The sequence below is a fragment of the Belonocnema kinseyi genome, chromosome 8, assembly GCF_010883055.1.
Source record: "Belonocnema kinseyi isolate 2016_QV_RU_SX_M_011 chromosome 8, B_treatae_v1, whole genome shotgun sequence".
In the NCBI taxonomy this organism is placed as follows: domain Eukaryota; kingdom Metazoa; phylum Arthropoda; class Insecta; order Hymenoptera; family Cynipidae; genus Belonocnema; species Belonocnema kinseyi.
The window spans coordinates 90,150,339-90,174,088 of NC_046664.1; the positions used below are offsets into that span (position 1 = coordinate 90,150,339).

At 30.7% G+C, this 23,750-nt stretch overlaps 1 protein-coding gene across 2 annotated transcripts in view; it reads left to right on the forward strand.

The window, feature by feature from the left end:
* The first annotated feature begins 11,460 nt into the window (after window positions 1–11,460).
* LOC117179105 (glutamyl aminopeptidase-like) overlaps window positions 11,461–23,750 on the forward strand; it is an 82,411-nt gene continuing 70,121 nt past the window's right edge. Inside the window, exon 1 of one of the 2 annotated variants that reach the window (XM_033370776.1) lies at window positions 11,461–11,571. The gene's annotated coding sequence lies outside the window, so the exon portion shown is untranslated. The remainder of the gene's footprint in view (window positions 11,572–23,750) is intronic. The other variant, XM_033370775.1, reaches the window with a different exon arrangement.

Below are 23,750 nucleotides of genomic sequence, written 5' to 3' on the forward strand. Positions count from 1 at the left end.
GTTTTCAAAAGTGCGATTGATAAGTTTTATATCCAATGAAATTATAGACAATTATTTAGAACCAATTATCTAATTATTAATCAAAAAAAGTCCTTAAGGCCATGTGATGCGATGTGATGAGTTGTTCACGTGACCAAATTCCTACCTTACCGAAACTTTTTTTTCCCTCACTTATTTTTACACGAAGCGCCACATCGATTTGAAAATTTGGGATACTAACTACGAATCACTAAGAAAGGTGGGGCTGGTCCTACATTTGTATAATTATGAAAAAAGTTATTTTGTAAATAATTTTGTTGTTGCTTTTTTCATAATTATTCAAATTTATAATCAGACCGACCTTTCTTAGTGTTTCTTATTTCTTATCCCAAATTTTCAACTCGATGTGACGCTGGGTGTGAAAATAAGTTAGGAAATAAAAAATTGTCGGTAAGGTAGGGATCTGGTCTAGGGACCCACTCGTCATATGGCCTTAAAAGTCAGGTGAGTTAGGGAAACTGACTTCATTAAAAAAATTTAAATTGAACGAAAATCTTTGATTATTTTTAATAGTGTGTCTTCTAGAATATCTTAATTGCAAGGACTTTTTAGTAATTCCAAATCTACTTGTAAACTCAGAATTCACCTTAGTTTCAGGATCGATTGTAAATGCCTTAAATACCTCGGTCGACAACTGACTTTCTAAAATCTTTTTAATCACTTTCATTTGAAGATAATTTTGAAGATGCAGTGTCGATAAGATGTTGATAAAATGATAAGTTAGTATCAAAGTAAATCCCAGAGATATTTTTTATCTAAAGTTGGATAAAAACATTGCAAATAATTGAAAACTGCAATGATCTGATATCGGATAATTTTTTCTGCGGGCCGATAATTTTTATCTGGAGAGGGATAAAAACTATCTGACTTCAGCTAACTTAAGTTGTCAATTGTTTGTAATTTTTTTATCTACCTACAAATGAAAAATATTCCTGGGATTTACTGTGACGTTATCGAGAAAATTTGAGATAACTCTCTCTAAATTGTGATCAAACCTTTCACATACTTGAATTTAGAGAGCATACCAGTATATAAGTGTAAGTAAGACCAATTGCGAAGACGATGCTGATAGTTTTAAGAAAATATAAAGTATGTTACGATAGCATTTTTAAAGACAAAATCATATTTATACACGAATTTCAAAAATTTAGATACTAGGTTTGTAACAAAACATCAATTTTTCATCAAAGAAACATAATATTGTAAATTAGACTAACTGTCATTACGATAAAATACATCAATTTTGCACAATTACTATTTCGCGCATAGATTAGTCTCTTTTATAATAAAAGCCATATAATTCTGATAAAACAGGCTGATAAGGTGGATATACTGAAATAAGAGATAAAATCTTCAAATTTTGAAAAGAGCCAGGAGAGGATAGATTATGGACTAGTGCTTTGCAGTGCTTTTAATGTAATTTAAATTAAATTAAAAACCTCGATGTATAAATATGAAGGAAGACTTCAAGAGATACTACTGTCTAATCTATTTACATTGAAGCAAACAAAGGTGTAATCATTTCAAGAATCGTTATTTTCGATAATATCAAAACTTCCAATTTATTTATGAATAAATTATTGTTACCAAATTTCTTAATTTTTTCCCTACCTTTTTGTATAGTTTTGAAATGTCAAGTTATCAATATTTTTAAACATGATTTCATTTTTTATTATAATGTACTAACTTAAAAGTTCGGACGATTATTATTTTTAAATAAATAAAGTTCACTGATTTCGCAGACGATTTTAACAAGGAAAACTTGTATTTCTAAGTTTTGTATTAAAAATTTTCCTTTGAATTTAAATGATTCCAATACATTATTATTTGAAGAATATTTCAAAATTACTCAGATTTTTGAAATTTTTAAAACTAGATGCAGAGGACAAAAGTTTTAAAAAAACTGAAAACTAAAAATAACTTTAAATAAAAATTGCTGTGTCACGTTAGAGTTATAAACTTTTTACTCTTGGTAAATAATTTTAGAAAATTTTCCCCATCTGCGACGGTTATCAGTAACTTAAAGAAACCTCTTTCTCGTTTTCACGATAATAAGCAAAGGAAAAATACATTTATTTCCATTGTCTTAATTTGCCCCAATTACACTTCGTATTTGAATGCAAGTCAGCAACACGTACGTCTCTATTAATTAAGAACGATAGTCATTCTTACTGAAATTCTGTGACACACGTAAGAGGCATTAAAAGTCGCAATCAAAAATGAAGTTGCTTTTATTATATTTATATTTTTTAACCAACAAAATTCGATAAAGAATCCACCACTATTATTGGGATCGTTCTTGGAATTTATAAAAATTTAATAGGAATTGCTATAAAAAGAATTTATTTTTAATTTATTTTTTCAAATCTCAGCTTCATCAATAAACTTTTGGAAAATCGTTTATATTTCTAATTTTGTGAAAAAAAGTGAATAGATCAAAATGATCCATTGTAAGAAAATGTATAAATTTGTTGATTTTTTTTTATAGAACGCGTAGTTTTTGTTTCATTCGTAAAAAATAACATTACAAATTTAAATTTTTAGGAAATTAATACAAGATATGACAAAATTGAGTACACAAAAGTTGTTCACCCAAACCAGATCTACTTTGTTATTAATATTTTTTAATAGGACTCGTAGTTTTTAATTTAACCGCGATAAATAAAAAATTTTTTATTAATTATTTTTTATAAGACGCGTAGTTCTTGTATTAATCGTGAAAAATGACATTACAAATAACAAAATTCAATTTTCCGAAAAACGACAAAAGTTGCAATAAAATGTTTAATAACCAAAATTTTCTTAAAGAATGCACGATTTTTTAAACGGGACAATGAAACTTCGTGTTTTGATACCAATGCAAGTTATGAATTATAATAATATACATTTATGGGAATGATATAAAATTTCAGAGATAAACTCGAGTGCGAAGCACGAGGGTTATACTCTTTCAGACCCACAGATTCTGAAATTTCTAAATAAAAATAACTAATTTAATAATTACAAATTTTTCATTTATCAACTTTATTCTCATTTATGAGCCAAAAAAGGTTCGACAATCTCAGCAAGACAAGGCTCGTCTTGAGTCAAGTAAACGTCGTCTTAGCATTTTTGTAAACATTTTTAAATGATAAGGTTGCAAAACTTTAACATTTATCTTACATAGACTTTTTAAGATTAAAGGTGAAAGCATCGACAACAGTAAATTAGTGATTGCGAATTCTCTTTTGTTAAAGCTCCTTCGGCTTTAACGAACACACCCGAGTAAAAATTCTACGACTTGAGTTCGACTTGGTTATGTCTTGAGTTCGTCTTCAAGACATCGATATCTGGCTGCGTCTCAAAACTGAGTCTCCACTAAGTGGAGCCTTTTCTTGGCTAAGACGACGTTTACTTGACTCAAGACGAGCCTTATCTTGGCTGAGATTATCGAACCTTTCTTGTCTCATAAATGAGATTAAAATTGATGAATGAAAAATTTGCAACTATTAAATTAGATATTTTTAATTTAAAAATTCAGAATCGGTTAGAATCAATTAGCATTACCCTTTTTGTTAGGGCAGGTATACACTCGAACTTATAAACTGCACGTGTTGGAGTCATAAACATTCGACTCAAGAGATAAATTTATTTCTTCAAGACATAAAAAACTTGTCTCCAAGACATAAATTGAAGTCTGGCTCCGTCTCAAAACTGAGACATGCTCAAGTCGAACTTTTGGACTTTAACATGTCTTGATTGGGGGCAATTCAAGTCGAACTTGCATTGGTATCAAAACACATGGAGTTTCATTGTCCCGTTTAAAAAATCGTGCATTCTTTAAAAAAAATTTGGTTATTAAACATTTTATTGCAACTTTTGTCGTTTTTCCATCAATTGAATATGCTCATTTCCATTGTTTTTTTATAATTTAAACTTTGCATATACGGTCTACTGAGCATCCTTACTGGTTTTTAACTTTAAATTTATATTTTTTTGTTTGAAAGTGTATTACTATATTTGACAATCTTTAAAATACTGTGAAATTGTTGCATGAAAAAATGAATGTAATTTTTGGATTTTTATTATTTTTATGCTGTTAAAATTTGAATTTTTGATTTATCAAGAAAATTCAAAAAGTTGTTATGATAATCTTGTAAGTCATTCAAAAAGCAACTCTTTTCTTTTCTTGACTTTTTTTCATATCGTGCGTAATTTGGTTTAAAATGTTCATTTTCGTGTGTTTTTTGAATTTTATAAATGCTATAACTCTGGTAACTTTTGATTTTGTCAAAAAAGTCATTAGAATAAATTGTTCGACTTTTTAAATACTATGAATAACCGTAGAGAGAATGTTTAAATTTGGAAAAAAGTTATCTTAAAAATATTCAAAATATGCCCACTTTTTTTAAATTTTATTCAAAATGGCTGGCTGGCTAAAGAACTTGACCTTTAGTTTAGGACACTAAACGAGTGTACGAAAGGCCAATCTAATAGATTAATTTTTTCAAAAGTTATCGCGTACAAAGGCAGACAGGCACATTCATCATAACCTGTTTTTCGGATTCAGGGGGTCTCAAAACATGGAAATTTAACAAAAACTAGGGGGGGGGGGGGATTTTACACAAATCTAATACCTTCTCTGATGAGAATGTAAACAAATGTTAAACTGGATTTTTGCGTGCAGTACAGAATGCACCTATGGCAATTGTCAGTTCATCTAAGGAAAGAATGAATTGGTGGCGGAAGTGGGGAATGCTACTGGTATGTGCAAGTCTTTGATCGCACTTTATGGATCACTTGTACTCTAGAAACATTAGGACTTGTATACTCATCTTTTTTAGGAATATGTCCGTGTAGTGTCAAAGGAGTGGAACAGGTTCTTAAATTTCGTTTAGTTAACAAAAAAAAACTAGCTAATCGGGATTCCTGTCAGAAAAGTGAATGTTTCTTTGCGAAATTAATATCTGGGTAGCAGAGTGAGTAAAAAGAATTCAAACAAAGACTTATAAATATAAATCAGGTTTATCATTTTTTATAAAGATATTTTTAACATTTTAATTATGTTTACTTTAAAAAATTATTTTTCTGTTAATTTATAATGCAAGATACTTTACTTTTAAAAATCCGTTTTAAACTCGTATGGACCTTCTTTATTTTATTTTTTGACATAAATATGCAATCGTTGATAGAATTGATAATTAGATTTCTCTGAATTAGTGACATGAGACGGTAAAATTTAGCTTTAAAAATAAATCTACATTAAAAAAAATGTTGTCCCTGTATCTTGTGATCATGAGGAAATATGTTTCAATGAAAAAAGAGAATTGCTACACTGCCTTTGTCTTGTCCTAGTTTATGTATTTAAAAAATTAATTATATTCTTGGAAGTTTTCAGTAGTATGTTTATAAAATCACATTAATAAAGCATTGTGTCATTATATTACATATTTTGGTTTTCAATTAAAAAATGGAGTGTTTCTAACGTGATTTTTTTCATAAATTCAGTACCATTGTCATCCCAAAATAGGAGATTAGATTTCTAGTATAGTATAACTTTTTATTTACACTCTACACATTCAGATGTACAGGGGGAAGCGAACAAAACATCGGTACCGCATCTGGGGTTAGTAGACCAAACTCTCCAACCTTGTATTGTGCTGGTCCGTAGCGCCCCATACACGTAGCGTCGTTAGGGACCAGCACAAAATGAGATTAAAGAGTTTAGACTGCTAACCCTAGATTGGCCATTCGTCTTTTTGGATTGAAAATTTAAATGTTTTCATAATAAATTGATTAGTTTAATAAAATTTATATTTTCGTGCTGAAAATACAACTAACTACTTTTTTGGATGAAAATTCATCTATTTTAGTATAAATTGCATCTTTCTTGAATAAAAATGTAACTGTTTTTTTTTAATTAAACAATTTTGTTAAAAGATATCCTTCTTTTGTTATGCGAAAAAAGTTTTAAAAACGTTTTTCAAATCGGTTAATATCTTCTGTTCCCTTTATTGATTTGTAAATTCCAAAAAATATCCCTATTGCTTCGAAAATTATGGCAATTTTTTTTTTTACAGTTTATGCTACTAAATAATGATAAAAAATTATAAATTGAAAACAAAACTTTTGCTGATTTTAGAATTGTTGAAAATGGCCAAAAACATTTTTTTGTATTGAATCCTATGCATACATTTTTGAAAAAGTTAAATATGTCAAAGCTAAAATTTATTTAGCTTAAATCGAAGAAAAATAATGCCATTTTGTTTTTTCAAAACAAAATTTTTCCAGAGATGTTTCCAGCGTTCAATAATGTTCAATTTTACGGGGTTTTGTGCGATTTTGACAACTTGCTAAGACTAACCTTTTAGACGCAAAAAAATATGGTGATATTACGGCAAAATGATATTTTCGTAGGAATAATCTTATGAATTAATTTTATATACATACCCTACCCCCTATGGTGGTGGTTAATGCGTGGAGAGATACTTGTGAATGGCATCCCGTTTTTCAGCGAATAGCTAGTAAAGAGTTCAGGAAGGAATTTTTTAGATATATGGGGGGGGGGGAGCAATTTTCTAATGCCAAAATACGCAATAAAAAATATGCCCCTCCTTAAGTCTAAAAAATTCTTTCCTGAGCTCTTTACTAGCTATTCGCTGCAAAAACGGGATACCATTGACAAATATCCTCCATGCATTAAACTCCTCCCCCATAGGGGGGACATGCCTGTAAAATGATTCCATCATGGCTATTCCTATTAAAATATCGTTTTGCCCTAATATCAGCATCATTTTTTCTGTCTTAAGGGCATACTCTTTGATGACCACGTGACCAAACTAATCCCCGGTTATGAGCATTTTTTTGGTGTTCATTGTGTCCACACGGATAGAGATATCGTGTTTAAAATTTGACAGGTTTATAATTTAAATGAAAGTTTATTTATAGATTGATGAAATATGATATTACCATTCGAGTTATAGCATTTTTAGCGGTTTCTAGCCGAGAAAAAAAGAAACTTTGAGCTTCGATAAAGTCAAAATCACGTGACTAAGTTCATTCATGAAATTTTTGTGTAAAGAATGAAATCATTTTCATTTTTTTTTGGTCCTCACTACGTCCACACGGATTGAGATGTCGTATTCAGGATTTAGGAAGTTATACAGAAAGCACTAAGGAACTTTTTTACATATCGAAATGTTTATATATATGAAGAAAGTTTTCTGGTAAAATACTACAGGAATAGGAAATAAACTTTCAACGTCAATAAAGTAGATTTCTCGATTTAGAAAATCGAGGAACGTCTTAAAATGTGATACTCGAAAATCCGTCCAAGTCCCATCTTGAGAAATGTGCATCTTAACAAAGTAATTAAAATTTTCTAATGGTTATATATTCTTGCGGATTTTTTTTACTGGTGTGAAACAATTCTAAGTTAATAAGAAAAACCAATAAAAATAAAATTGCGTCCGGGTGCGAAAGACAAGGCGAGTGCGACGCTGAGTCCCGATGGTTGGTTTACTGTCAACAATAGTTATCAGCTGATCGATTCAACGTCAAGAATTAAGGATGTTGGTTGGAGAACTCCGACGAGTAAATTTTGGCACATTGCTGGTGTTGCTATGTTTTCAATTTGATATTTGTAATTTTGGTCTTTTATTTTTAGGACCAAAAAAAATGAAAATCATTTTACACAAAAATTTCATGGACGAACTTAGTCACTTGATCTCGACTTTATCGACGTTCAAAGTTTCTTCTTTTCTCCGCTAGAAATCGCTAAAAATGCTCCAAAAATAATTATAGGTTACGTGTGTGCAGATACTTATTTGTTGATTTGCAACGAATGTCAAAATTTTATTGCTTATATTAATTTTTTTCAAGGTTTAGAAGATTTAGTCTGAAATTGGTGTCAGTGATCAATATGAGCGAATCCAAAAATCTGAAATGCATCAAACCAAAACTGATCAGCAAAGTGGGTTTGGTCACGTGGTCACCGAAGAGCATGCCCTTAAAGCTTAGTCTAAGCAAGTTGTCAAAATCGCTTTAAAGAACGTAAAATTGACCATTTTCGAACGCTGGAAACATCATTAAATAATTTTGTTTGGAAAAAAAATAACAGTATGGTTGTTTGATTCAAGCTTAATAAATTTTAGTTTCGACATATTCAATTTTTTCCAAAATTTGTGCATAGGACTCAATCCAAAAAACATGTTTTTTGGAATTTTACAAAATTTGCATTTTCAAATAAAAAAAGGGAATAGAAGATATTCACCGATCTCAACATTTTTAAAATACTTTTTTTGAATGCCAGTCCACAAATATTTTCTCCTCAGCTCAAACGATTCGACTAATTTGATCATTTTCACTCCGCCCTGATGTACACTTAAACTTAAAATTACGGTCAATTTCGGTCATGACTTGCGGTGATCTTCACCGTTAGTCCAGACAAACCAAACGTAAACAGGCAGGGCCGCCTGAATAATTTCTGTTAGATTTAGGCCTGTGAAGCAACCTGATCCATCTAATGAGCTGAGAATGCATCACTCATGCTGTTTTTTCAACCTTTTGGGCACCGCCTTCCTTTCTAGTGTACTACATGATTAAAACTTATATTTTTATATTAAAAAGTCAAACTAAAATCTTTTTTAGATGAAAATTTTACTTTTTTTAAAAATATTTTCTTTCTCACTTAAAAATTCATCAATGGAAAAAAATGTTTTAGGAAAAATCTACAAATTTTGAAAATCGAGTTTTCGGCACCCCCTGCCTAATTCTATCAGCAATAACTAGCAACACCGCGAGATGTAATCCATCTTTATGTTTTTCCCATAATGTGTTTAACAAAGTAAAACAGAACTTGGAGTTTAAATAACAATGGACATTTTTGTACGTTTTTTGAATCAGCCGTCAAGCATGAAATCTACCAAATCCAATTGCTTTATTTATTGTCTTTGAAAGCTTTATTATACATCTTTCGTAAATATTTATTATTGTGTGATAAATTATAAAATTTAGAAAAAAGTGCCAACTTCATATGGTTCTTATTGAGTAATCAAAAAAGGAACTATCAAACAATTATTCATGACAAATTAATTCATTTTTACATTCTTCTCAGAGAAGGTATTAGATTTGTGTATAATTTGACCCACCCAGTTTTTGTCAAATGGTCACGTTTTGAGACCCCCTCAATCCGAAAAACAGGCTTTTACGAATGTGTCTATATGTATGTACGTATGTACGGCTGTCTATGTGCATGATAACTTTTCAAAAAGTTCATCTATTACATTGGCCTTTGGTACACTCTTTTAGAGGACTAAACTAAAGATCAAGTTCGTTAGTCTGCCATTTTGGATACAAATTCAAACAGTGAGCGCATTTTGAATATTTTTTAGAACACTTTTTTTTAAATTCAAAAATGCTCTGTACGGATATTCATAGTTTCCGAAAATACGAACAATTTCTCTTAATGACTTTTTTCACAAAAGCAAAAATTACCAGAGTTATAGAATTTATAAAATTCCAAAAAACACGAAAATGAACATTTTAATCTAAATAACGCGTCATATGGAAAAAAGTCAAGAGAAGATAAATGTTGATTTTCAATGCCCTACAAGATTACCATAACAACTCGTTGAGTTTCAGTAGAAAATTCAATTGACAAAGTCTGAGTCACTCAAGTTAGGAATATATGTCAGAAGTTAGAAATCAGTCAGGCTGCTGCGTAGAACGCATGTGTAATTTTTAAATCGTAAAAATAAAGTTAGAAATGTGCAAATTCGGCTTTTGAAAAAACGGCAGAAGTTGAAATAAAATTTTTGATTACCAAAGGTTTTTTAAAACTATGTGCATTTCTTTAAAACGAGACAATGAAACTGCGTGTTTTTTAATGCCAATGCATGTTATTAATTGTAATAATATACATTTATGGAAATGATATACAATTTGAAGGGCAAAATCGAGTGAGAAGCACGAAATACGTGATGAGAATGTGTTCGTTAAATCCGAAGGAGCTTTAACAAAAGAGAATTCACAATCACCAAATTACTATTGTTGATGCCTTGAGCTTTAGTTTTAAAAAGTCTGTGCACAAGTGTGAGGAATATACAAAGACCGAGCGCGCAGCGCGAGGTAAATACATTAACGAGCGCATAGCGCGATATAAATTTATTATCTAGCGCGAAAAGCAACAGTCGCGCGCCCTAGGCGCGCTCAAACTTGCATCCGAAGCGAGCCGCTGCTGTCGACCGTGCTGTCGTCAAACCCTGCAAGCAATTTCCAATGTTGTCAATGGGCTAGTTATGAGGTTTATGTTTATCAAAGTGGGACAAAACAACAAAAATCGCTCACGAACATTATGCAACAATAATGCAAAAACTAATTTTTGCACTTTAAATGCAAATAAACATATTTGGTCTGACATAGTATCAGTCTGGTATCAGCTGTGTCAAAGCAGCACTAGCGCAGCGAGTAGACAACTTCGAACTTCTAGGGCTACTGATGTAAAACCTAAATGCGTCCGTCGATAATCATTATTTGCATAAATAAACTTTTTCTTCCTCTAACTCTTTGCAAGGCCACAAACGATCCTTTAATATTTATTAACATTTCCCGAAAAAAATTTCCGCATTATTTAAACTTTTATTTTTCAATATGAATGAAAAAATATTGATCTTAGGGCTGACTTGATCAGCTGTTACACTCATCACATGGCCTTAAAATGATTTTTCTCTTAAGACCATGTGATGAGTGGGTCACGTCACCAGATTCCTACCTTACCGCTACTTTTTTTATTTCCCAAATTATATTCACACGAAACGCCGCATCGAGTTGAAAATTTGGGATATTAAACAAGAAGAACTAAGAATGGTGGGTCTGGTCCTAAATTTATATACTTATGAAAAAAGTTTTCTGTTGTAAATAATTTTTTTTTGCTTTTTTAATAATTATTGAAGTTTAGGACCAGACCCACCCTTTTTAGTGCTTCTTATTTATCATCCCAAATTTTCAACTCGATGTGGCGCTTCCTGTGAACATAAGTTGGGAAATAAGAAAGGTGGCGATAAGGTAGGAATCTGTTCGCGTGACCCACTCGTCACATGGCCTTAAAATCGAAAAACCACACGCCCACGTAGCGCGCAATAATGCTAGTGATAATTATACATTTAATTAGTTACTGTTTACCACATAATATTCTGCATAAATCACATTTTTTAGAAATTATTTTTTAACTCTTCTAATTTTAAATTCAAGTCATCTCCAAACAAGCTGAATACAAAGATTAGAACCTAATTTATTTTTTGTTATGTTGACAAACGTATGAAACATTCAAGTCATATTCAAGGTTGCCACACGTTCTTAAATTATGTTATCATACACCATAAATGAATATTTCGTTGTGTGTAATGTGTTGTTTTCAGTCTGTCTTCTCTTCAATGTAAAATAACGAGCGCGTGTTTAGTAGCGAAGTACGGTTTGGTACGAGCCATCAGTACCACTTATTAGTGAAGGAAGTGGGCCAACGGTAATATAATGCGCTGCCCAAATTAATTGAGTGTAAGTTCTTTTTCGCGAGCTTCAAATATGTTGAAAAAATGGTAATGTAAAAATACAATTTTTTTTCTAAAATCAGTTGAAATTTATTAAATTTCTGCGAAATTTAAGCCTAAGATTTGGAATGTTTTTTTATCATTCTTAGACCATAAACTTAATTAGAGCTTAATTAGGAAACCGTATTGATTTTCTAAAATTTTTAATTTATTCAAGATCGTATCGCCTCGAACCAAAATTTCAGCACCAATAACCCAGCTAGTTTTTTTTTTTATTATGCCTAAAGACCATGTGACGAGTGGGTCACGTGATTAGATTCCTATACCATACCAACAATTTTTTTATTTTCCATATTTATTTTCACTCATTGTGCTACATCAAGGTGAAAATTTGAGATAATAAATGAGAAGCACGAAAGAAGGTAAGTCTGGTCGTGAATTCCAATAATTATGAAAAAAGTCTAAAAAATTTATTTACAAAAAAAAACTTTCCTAATAATTATACAAATTTAAGACCAAACGCAACTTTAACATTAGAACAGGTAGGATTTAGCTGTAATTTAGGATATATGATTGGTTGGTAGTGCAAAAAAATCTAATGAAATATTTGTCGAAAATTTGTAAAAATGGCGGAGATATAGGACTTTGAATTATTGCTGGACAATTTTTTTTAATGACCTATCTTGGGTCCAAATTGACCGATTGAACTTTTTGAAGTTTGAATTTACTTGTTTTAAGATACACTGTAAAAATTTTTATATTGAAAATCACATAAAACTGAAAGGAAGATTGTGATAAAACCGCGACCGCGGTAATTTGACAGCCGATGTGTAAACTTGCATCGTATTACACTGAAAACTATTTAACCTATTTAATAAGTTGTAAATATACATATAGCATTGTATTTACATGAGACTGTGAATTTAAAAATAACAGCATATTTACCATTTTTTGTGTGATTTAAATTGGCGGAATGTAGAAGTGCTTGATAGAGAGTGAAATTACATGCAGTATGTTATTGCCACTGATGGCTAGGCCTAGGCCGGAAAACAAAGGAGTGTTCGGTTATTCTACCTCCATTTGTTTACAAGATATTCCTCATTATATGAGACGGTCTATTTGATGGCGAAAATAATGTTATTTTGAATAAATTGTACAGGAAATTTCGCAATATTAGTCAGCGCCTAACTTATAATGAAAAAATAATTAAGTTTTCTAAAAGCAATATTACTGGCTTTGCTTTGGACAATTCACGTTTTTCTTGTCAATTGACAAGCATAAAGTTTTTCCACGCAAGTGGCTGAGAATTTACACGCAATGTGTTTTTTTTTCAGTGTCGTTTGTTTTTTACGCAAGTCTCGATCATTCACGCAGACTCTTGTAACTTCACAACATATTATATGGGTTGATTAGTTTCAAACGTATTACGATGTTAAATAAGACAGCATTCTTTTACGGTGTATCTTTCAAAATAAAAAAAAATGTTTGAAAAATATATATTTTTTTTTATTTTGTTGAGATTATCATTGTCATGAGATTATCAGAATGGGTTTCTCACTGGTTTTCGATAAAAAAATTTGAACGACAGGTCTTCAATAGTGCGGCGCGGCTCAATAGGGCGATTAAATGTGTCTATGGACAAATTTATTTGTGAATAATTTGCATAGCGCTTAGGAAATAGTATCGATTTTTTCAGTGTTAAATTCCCGGCTTATTTCTTAGGATAAGAAATATTTTGCCTTCAAAATCTGGGAAATGATAGCGAACATGCTAACGGACGTCCCCACACAAATAAACATTGTAACTAATCTCCCGGAACTAACCTTGTTTGCAGGCAATCAAAAAATTTATTTCATAAATAATTTCCAGATTATCGGAAAGACAGAGATGAAAAATGACGTAACCTCAAAATAATGCATATGCATACAATTTTTATTTAGCACAGTATTTTTTTGTTATTATCCCTTAAAAAAGAGTTCGGGGACGTCCGTTATGACACTTTATAGCATCTCCGAATTTAGTATTTAAACATTTTCATTTTTGTGGAAAAAAGCCGGGGAAACTAAGTATCACATGCCCCTAACATGATTCAAAGTTGATGCAAGCATATAAAGGATTCCTTGGTTCAAGACGAATCGATTAACCTACAATATTGATACATTTTATAAAAGAGTAAGAAAGTTATGCTCATTTATATTATATTTAAAGTCGAATTTTCTATTAAAAATTTTCTTATTCTCATAATTTAAAGTTGATGCGAGGATAGAAAAGATGTGTTTATTTAAAACGTATCAATTGACCTATAATATTAATACATTTTATCGAAGACTAAGAAAGCTATTGGAATGCATAATATTTGTAAAAACGGTTTTTTATGGTAAAACTTTTTTGATTAATATAATTCAAAATTTATGCAAGAACAGAAGTCTCCTTGATTTGAGCCAGATCGATTAAACTATAATAATAATACACTTTATTGTAAAGTAAGGAAGTTATGCTCATTTATAATATTTGAAACATCTGCTTTGAACCGAAAAGCTTTCTTCATTGTCATAATTCAAAGTTGATGTATAAATTAAAAAAATGTTGATCATAAATTTTCAAATAAAATAATTCTGACAATTGTTATTTATAAAATTACCTTAACCTTACCTTAAGATTACCAGAAAATTACCTTTCCCAGTTCGAAAAATGACCATTTCAAATACGAAATTGGAATAGCTCGTTAAATGAGCACCATGTAATTAAAAATACAATATAAATGCCCTAAATGCTCTCAAATACGCCATCGATAAAAATGTTTGCGCTACAAAACTTTAGGAGTTATATTAGGTGTTACGCGGGGGGCCTAGCGTTACGCTACCCCTCCCCCATTTGAAAAATCAAATTTTAAATCACATGATCTTGAAGATCTTCAAATACGCTCATATACACCACGAAGAAAACATTTTGCGCCACATAGATAACCAAGTTATCAGCGATCAAAATGGGGGGGGGGGCGTCATTTTTCGAAGCTAATAATTTTTTTTTAATTCATCATACCTACCTTTCATAACTTTAAATACGCTCAAATAGGCCACCGCTAAAAATGTTGCGCTAGCTAATTAATTAGGGGGTTGATTATATTTTTTTAAATTTTGAAAGTGACGCATATAAACGCATTTGAAATCCTATCCGAAGAAACATTTATAAATTTTTATATTGCAATTTAGGTTATTTGGAGATATCATGGGTTATTGTATAGGAAACAAGTGGTAATAAGGGGATTGATTATGGATTTTTCCTAATTTCGAAAGAAGCGCATATGAGCGAATTTGAAATCCCATACGAAGAGATCTTTATACATTTTTATATTACAAGTTAGGTTATTTAGAGACATCATTGGATAGTGGATCGTAACAAGAACTAATGATGGGGTTGATTATTGTTTTTGTCAATTTCGAAAGTTGCGCATATAAGCGCATCTGAAATCCTATCCGAAGAGATCATTATACATTTTTATAATGTAATTTAGATTATTTGGAGATATCATGGGTTATTGGATCGGTAGCAAGTGGTAATAAGGGGGCTACTTAGGGATTTTTTTTGGAAGTGGCGAGTATAAGGGCATTTGAAATCCTATCCGAAGAAAAATTTATAAATTTTTATATTGCAGTTTAAGTTATTTGGAGATATCATCCGATAGTGGATCGTAACAAGCGGTAATTAGGGCGTTGATTATGTTTTTTTGTTAATTTCGAAAGTGGCGCATATTAGCGCATTTGAAATCTTATTGGAAGAAACATTTAAACATTTTCATATTTATTGCAATTAAGGTTATTTGGAGATATCATGGGTTATTGGATCGGTAGCAAGTGCTAATAAGGGGTTGGGTATGTTTTTTTTAAATTTTGAAAGTGGCGCATATAAGCGCATTTGAAATCATATCCGAAGAAACATTTATAGTTTTTTATATTGGAATTTAGGTCATTTGGGGATATCATCGATTTTTGGATCGGTAGCAAGTGGTAATGAGGGGGTTGGTTATGGTTTTTTGTTAATTGCGAAAGAAGCGCATATGAGCAAATTTGAAATCCCATACGAAGAGATCCTTAAACATTTATTTAGGGGGTTGATTATGGTTTCTTGTTAATTTCGAAAGTGGCGCATATTAGCGCATTTGAAATCTTATCCAAAAACACCTTTATACATTTTATATTGCAATTAAGGTTATTTGGAGATATCATCGGTTGTTGGATCGGTAGCAAGTGGTAATGAGGGCGTTGGTTATGTTTTTCTTTTTTTAATTTTGAAAGTGAAGCATATAAGCGCATTTGAAATTCTTTCCGAAGAAACATTTATACATTTTTATATTCCAATTTAGGTTATTTGGAGATATCATCCGTTGTTGGATCGGTAGCAAGTGGTAACAAGGGGTTGGTTATGGTTTTTTGTTAATTTCGAAAGCTGCGCATATGAGCGAATTTGAAATCCCATACAAAGAGGTCTTTATACATTTTTATATTGCAATTTAGGTTATTTGTAGATATCATCCGGTTTTCGATCGGTATCAAGTGGTAATGAGGGCGTTGGTTATGTTTTTTTGTTAATTTTGCAAGTGGCGCATACAAGCGCATTTGAAATCTTATCCAAAAAGACCTTTATACATTTTTATATTGCAATTAAGGTTACTTCGAGATATCATCTGCCTGTGGATCGGTAGCAAGTGGTAATAAGGGGGTTGGTTATGTTTTTTTGTTAATTTCGAAAGAAGCGCATATGAGCGAATTTGGAATCCCATACGAAGAGATCCTTAAACATTTTTATTTTGCAATTTAGGTTATTTGGAGATATCATGGGTTGTTGAATAGGTAGCAAGTGGTAATAAGGAGGTTGGTTATGGTTTTTTGTTAATTTTAAATGTGGCGCATATAAGCGCATTTGAAATCCTATCCGGAAAAACATTTATACATTTTTATATTCCAATTTAGGTATTTTGGAGATATCATCGGTTGTTGGATCGTGACAAGTACTAATGAGGGAGTTGATTATTGTTTTTGTCAATTTTGAAAGTGGCGCATATGAGCGCATTTGCAATCCTATCCGAAGAAACATTTGTAGATTTTTACATTGCAATTTAGGTCATTTGGGGATATCATCGGTTTTTGGATCGGTAGCAAGTGGTAATAAGGGGGTTGATTATGGTTTTTTTTGTTAATTTCGAAAATGACGTATATGAGCGCATTTGAAATCCTATCCAAAGAGATCAATATAAATTTTTATATTGTAATTTAAGTTATTTAAATATATCATCGGATAGCGGATCGTAACAAGTGGTAATGAGGGGTTTCATTATGGTTTTTTGTTAATATTGAAAGTGGTGCATATGGGTGCATTTGCAATCTTATCCAAAGAGATCACTATACATTTTTATATTGTAATTTAAGTTATTTGGAGATAGCTTTGGATATATTTGCAAGTATCTGCAAGATACATTCTAAGTTTGTAGAATAAATCTCCCTTTCTTAGTACAAATACTCGTATGAGTTACGCATATTTTGCAATATGTATTTTATTAGCCAAAGTCTAGGTTTACGGTACTTTTCGTAACATTTGCCCTGGAGAAGCTGGAAACGAGTTTAAAATTACTGAAAATTACGTAACGTTAGCCCTGAAAGACCTGGAAAAGGGTTTAAAGTTACGGAAAATTCCGTAACCACATTCAGTGCGATTTTATTATCATTGCGTATTTCATTATTGCTGGAATATTTTGTTATGCATTATTTAATGTTTTTATTCAAAAATGTAATACTGCTCGAAATCAATGCTTAATATTGTTCGTTTTTCATATAACATTTTTATTATGGTTAACTCTGCGCCTTAGAATGTACCCTGAGTGTTTGAGACTCTGAAACTGGTACACTCTCTTATCCTCAATACATTATAAAATTCTAGAAAAATATCTCTTTTTCCTCTTTAGCGTTATTTGTCAAATTTTTACGAAAATGTGTAAAAAAAATACTTAAATATTTTTTTGCTTAACAATACAAGTTTTTGTTGCGATGAAAAACAGAAAAGGACAGTTAAATTATACTCTTCTTTATCTTGTAGACGCCAAAAAATATTAGTATTGAGAAAAAAATCAATTTCAAGAGATTTTATCAATATTTTCGCAAAAATATCGAAAATAACGCGAGATAGAAAAAGTGTCAAGAGACGGTTTTTTAGAAAAATAATTATATTTCTATGACAAAAAGATGGAATTTTGAATAAATTAACATTGAACATTTTCAGAAAAACCACCGCCATTTTGTCTCTTTAAAACTTTTTCAAGGGGTTAATCACTGAGAAATCTCAGATTTTTGCGCTGGAAATCTTGGAGAACTCTTTGAGGAAATCTTAGATATCTTGTAAATATTTCACCAAGCGTGGGTTATTTACGCCACGAAGCATTCACACATTCACACGTGCGTGGTGCACACGCTGCCTCGGTGAGTCGAACTAACGGCCGACTCCATCCGAGCTCCGCCGAGCTTAGTCGAGTCTGATTTCTCCTCAAATGTCCCGATCTCGAGAAGTTTTTGAAATCTGGGCAATCCCAGCAATCTCAAATAAATCTTAGCACTCTCTATGCGAATTCGATGGAGACTGCCACATTCATAGTCTTAAGATTTCCAGATTTGTCAGTAAGTAGCCCCTCGAACTTTTTAAAATTTACCGACAAATTTCAAAAGTGGATGAGACATTATATCAGAACCAGAGAGAAAAATATAAATAACTTCTCAATTAAAAAATATCACACTTTTAACGACAATCGGGATTATTTTTTTGTTAATTTGTGTTTTAATTTTTTTCATTAAAATACTTATAACATTGCCAAAAAATTTCTATTTCGCAATTGGGTAAGGTACGTATCGTCTCATACTCTTAAGAAACCAACCAATTTTAGTGAGAAATAATTCTGTGATTTAAGTATAGACTGTCTGCGTGATTTTAAATGAACCTGGTCAACAGTATCAATGTACAACTTGCATTATTCTCTGGTTCCATAAGAGTTCTGGAGTTCTCTGATAAGAAAATTCAAAATAAATCAAAAACAAATAAAAATATATCTTCGGAAATGCAAAAAGTTGACAAATCTCTCGTTTAAATAATCCAAAAGTTCCGTTTAAAATTCTGAACCCATCAATGGGAGTTTAAGAAAAACCTAAATTTTAAGAGTTCTAAATGTTCTGATCGGAGTTCTGGACTTCTTTAATGACAGTTTTGCAAAAGAGTGTCATATCATTTTTCGATGAAGTGAAAATTCGAAGAACTACGGAAAATTTAAGAAAACCAAAAATTGTGAAATTAAAAAGTGTTGAGAGTTCTAAGAGCTCCGATCGGAGTTCTATAATTCTTAATGACAGCTCTACAAATAAGTGCTTTAACACTTTTCGATCAATTCAAAATTCGAAGAACTCGGCACTTTTGGAAAACCTAAAATTTTGGAATTCCAAAACGTTGAGAGTGCTGAGAGTTCTGATTGGAGTTTCGGACTTCTTAATGACAGTTCTGCAAAAATGTATTAAAACATTTTTCGATTAAGTTAAAATTCGAAGAACTACGGAACTTTTTAGAAAAACAGAAATTTTCCAATTTAAATTTTTTTTATAGAGTTCTAAGAGTTCTGATCAGATACCTAGACTACTTCATGAGTGATCTACGAAAAAGTATTACAATTCTTTTCAATCAAGTAAAATGTCGAAGAACTACGGCACTTTTAGAAAATTAAAAATTTTGGAAATCCAAAATGTTGAGAGTTCTAAGAGTTCGGGTGGGAGTTCTGTATTCCTTCATTGGAGTTTTACAAAAAAAGTGTTACAACAATATTCTATCATACATGCATGTTGCTGAAAATTCGCCTTTTCGCAAAATATTTAACTTATTGCGGAGAAATTTCAAAGAGACAAATATGCTACAAAATCAACAGTTGAATTAATAACAGTAGATTTTTCTACAAATTTCAACAAAGGAATTTGGAACAGTCAAGTTTTCTACAAAATCGTACAGTTGAATTGTCAACAGATGAATTGTCTACAAAATTAACTGTTCCGTTTTCAACTATACGTAGAAAAATTTCATGATGCTACAAAACCTAAACTAAATTCTGGAACAAGTAATTATAATTTTAATCTTTTAATTGCAAGTGATGTATCGTTGCATTCGCAAAAAACGTAGATTCCGAATAAAATATTTTACAATTATTGTTTGCAAAATTTAAAAAATTGTATGTTTCGTATTTTATTCCTCGTTAGAGCAAAGAGACTCCCGCTGGCAAGGCTTGTCATTAGGAAGTCCAGAACTCCGATCACAACTCTTAGAACCCTAAAAATTTTGGAATTCTACAATTTTTGATTTTCTAAAAGTGCCGTAGTTCCGCGTGCAGAAATCGCCCGATTTTAAACGTAATACCGATCTCGCCCAGGTCGGGTTTCCCAATCTTGCCCTGATCGGTAGAACTCAGTGGCCCACTCTTGGGCCCGACTGGGCCAGACCGATTACCAACTGAAACTCCATTTCCATGCTCTCACAGAACTAGTGCTGCTTATTGTTTTAGGATAGTGCAACAGGGTTGTTCAGTTAGGCATAACTCGAGTATTTTCTACGTATATTACGTTTGTGAGGTAATATACGTCAAAAACAGTAGAAGACTCCTGTAAGTTACATTTTCAAGATGGGCGACTTGCAAAATCAGTGTCATCAGTGTTGACAAGTAAATAACCTAATTTTTTAAACATAATAATTATCAATAATTCTGTATAATGCGTCATAGTAATTAAAAATAATAATTATGCCCGGACTGAAAAGAAATATACCCAACATCATAATGTAATCCCATTCAAGGATTTTTTCAAGCGGAAGAAAGGACACAAAAGCTTTCACAGAGTCATTTGATTCCTTCGATTATAATTATTAGGCATAATATTGTCTCCCTAATTACAACCTCAAACTGCTTTAATATTTATTTAGATTCAAAAAATTTCTCGACTTATATGAATTTTTAGGACAATTAGTTCAACATTTTTCCTTCAGGCCTACCCCCTCGATAAATTTCTTTTACAATTTACTACAATGAAAATTTGAAAAGCAAGCATTGCAACCACGATCCACGTCAAGAAAAATAGATTATATGATGTATTTTCGAAATTGACGCATGCGCACTGAAAGTTTCCATTTGGACGTAATATACGTCAAAGGACGTAGAAAACTAGAGAGGTAATATACGCGTAGAAAACCACGTAGAGTATTATACGTTACCAACCCTGTAGTGTAGTGAAATTCGAATATTACTCGTTTATAATATTCCATCAATTATTGGAAATACCTAAGGCGAGTAAGCCAAGTGTTCAGAGCTACCCAGCACTAGGGACCCTGTAGTAAGCAACGCGCCAATTAGGGACCCTGTAGTACGGGAAGCGCCACCTGGACAGCTGACTGCGGATTGGTCGAGCGAGAAGAGAGAGACACTTCCATTCCATATCAAGATACTATACCAAAATTTACTACAGCTTTGCGCTTCGGTATGCGAATAGTGCAATCATGTTTAATGAGTTTATTTAAGGATCGTGTCTTATGTTTAAAACATTTTAAATACTTATTTATTCGTAAAATCTTCAAAGTTAAAGATTCAAGGTTGAAGATTAATCTTTTTTGTTTGAAAATTTGGCCATTCAGTTTAAAATTTATATTTGTAGGTTGAAAATTGAACTATTTGGTTAATTTGTTTAACTATTCGGTTGTGAATGCAAAACTTTCATTAAAAAGTCAATTTTTTAACAAAACCGTTACACTGCAAATGAAAAAGTTTAATTTTCAGTTTAAAAAAATTCACGAATTTGCAATCAATTAGTTACTTTTTCATCCAAAAACATAACCTTTTAACGAAATAGTTAAACTTTTAAATAAGTATATAAATTTTCAACGAAAAACTAAAAAATATGATTATTTTAAAACAGCAACGGCTGAATTAAACCAAAAAGTGCATTTCAATCGAATTTTTTAATTTTTAACCAAAGATAAGTTTTTAACTAAAATAATGAATCTTTAACAAAAAAAAAACAATTAGTAAAAGGTCATTCAACCTTAAAACAATTAGAGGAATGTTCAACAAAAAGATTAATTTTCAACCAAAGAAAGAAAGAATTTTCAACAAAAGAATTAAATTTTCAAATAAAATGATGAATATTTAACCCAAATAAGATCCATTTTCACTCAGTTAGTTTAACATTTAACCAAGTAGTTGAATGCAAACAAAAAAGACAAATTTTAAGCAAAATAGTTAAGTCCTCAACAAAGGAGCTTTAACAAAAGATAATTAACAAATGCCAAGTTACAGTTGTAGATGTATATATGCATATATTATCGAAATCAAGTTTCTACGCAAAGAGATGCGTTTTTAACCAAGAAACAATTTTAGTAAAGAAAGAAAAAAAAATTCAAATACATTGTTGAACATTTTCAACCAAAAAATTTTAAAAAACTGTTCCCTTATAGTTTAAAAATCAAGTAATTGGTTGAAAATTCGTCTTTTTTGTTAAACATTAATCTCATTGTTTAAAAATGAATCTTTTGAACATAGAATTTTTTTTATAACGAAAAAATATTTCTCTTAAAGTTTAATCTAAAAACAACATTATTCCCTTCCTGATCGATTCAGCGACTTGAAGTGCAGAACGTGCCGAATGTTAAATGGATTCGATCTCCTTTGAAATAATGTGTATAACACTATTTATTTTTTGCGTAAATTAATTTTTATAACAGAAAATTCAACTATGACATTTTTGGTAGAAAATTAAATTTTTTAAATAAAGTGTGATGTTTTTAGTTGAAAAACTAAATAATTGTTTTAAAATGTATGGATTTTGTTAGAAATTCGTCTTTTTTAATAGAAAATTAATCTTCTTGTTTGAAAATTCATCTTGCTGATTGAGGATTCAACAATTTTTTGCACAATTCTTATTTTTTTTAAAATTAATTTATTCAAGTTAAAATATTTTTGTTTAAAAATGTATTGATATTTTAAATTACAATCTGTTTTGGTAGAGAACTTAGATTTTTTTAAAGTACCTTTCTTTAAATTGAAAATGATTTTTTTAACTAAAAACTGAACCATCCCATTTTTTCGTTGAATATTAAGTTCATAACTAAAGCTTAATCTGTTTCGGTTTAAAACTAACCTTTGTGATTGAAAATTCAACTATTTTCTTCAAATTTCTATATATATATATATTTTTAAAAATTAATTTCTATTTGTAGAAAATTAGTAATTTTTGGTAGAACAGTAATATTCTTGGTTGAAATTAATATTTTTCATTAAGGATTCAGTTATTTTAAAAAATTCCTTTTCTGATTGTCGAAAACCAATTTCTTTAAAAGAAATTTCGATTCTACTATTTTCGTTGAAAATTGATATTTTGAATTAAAAATTGACCTATTATACTTAATAATTCAATTTTTTTATTTTTGTGTTTTGGTAAAAAAATTAATCCTTTTGTTTTAACATCGATCTCTTTTCGTTAAAAATTTAACTATTTGGAAACAAATTCATCTGTTTTCATACTGTATTTGGAAATTCAGAATTTTGTTGAAAATTCGTCATTCTTGGTAGAAAAATAAACTTCCTAATTGAATTTTCATCTTTATTTTGAGGATTCTATTATTTTGTTAAAAATTCCTTTTTTCAAAAAAAATTAATTTATTTGAAAGAAAATTCGATTATACCATTTTTGATAGTATTCATTCTAAATGAATTCTTGTTATGAAATTTCTAAACTTAAAACGTTTCTGTTAATATATTAGTTTGGAATTGAAATTTTCTTGACTTTCAATATATATATGTGTGTATTTATGTGTTTTCGGAGAACCTTAAACAAGATGATTTTAACTACTCTCGGTTATGACGTAGTTGTATGTCGACCCTTACATTATCTTATGTTTTCTGTAACAGTTTCGTGACAACTCTGAAAGAGAGCGGTCCTTTATATACTCGGTTGGGGAAAAAGCCAAAAAGATCATTTTAAATTTGGTATAAATGAACTTTCTTAAAATTGTGCTTCGATATGGAGTTGCTAGAAAATTCGGAAACGTACTTAAAGATAAGTAATTCATAGCAATTCATTATAACTTTACGATAAAAAAAAGAAAAAAAGGAAATTTAAACCTACA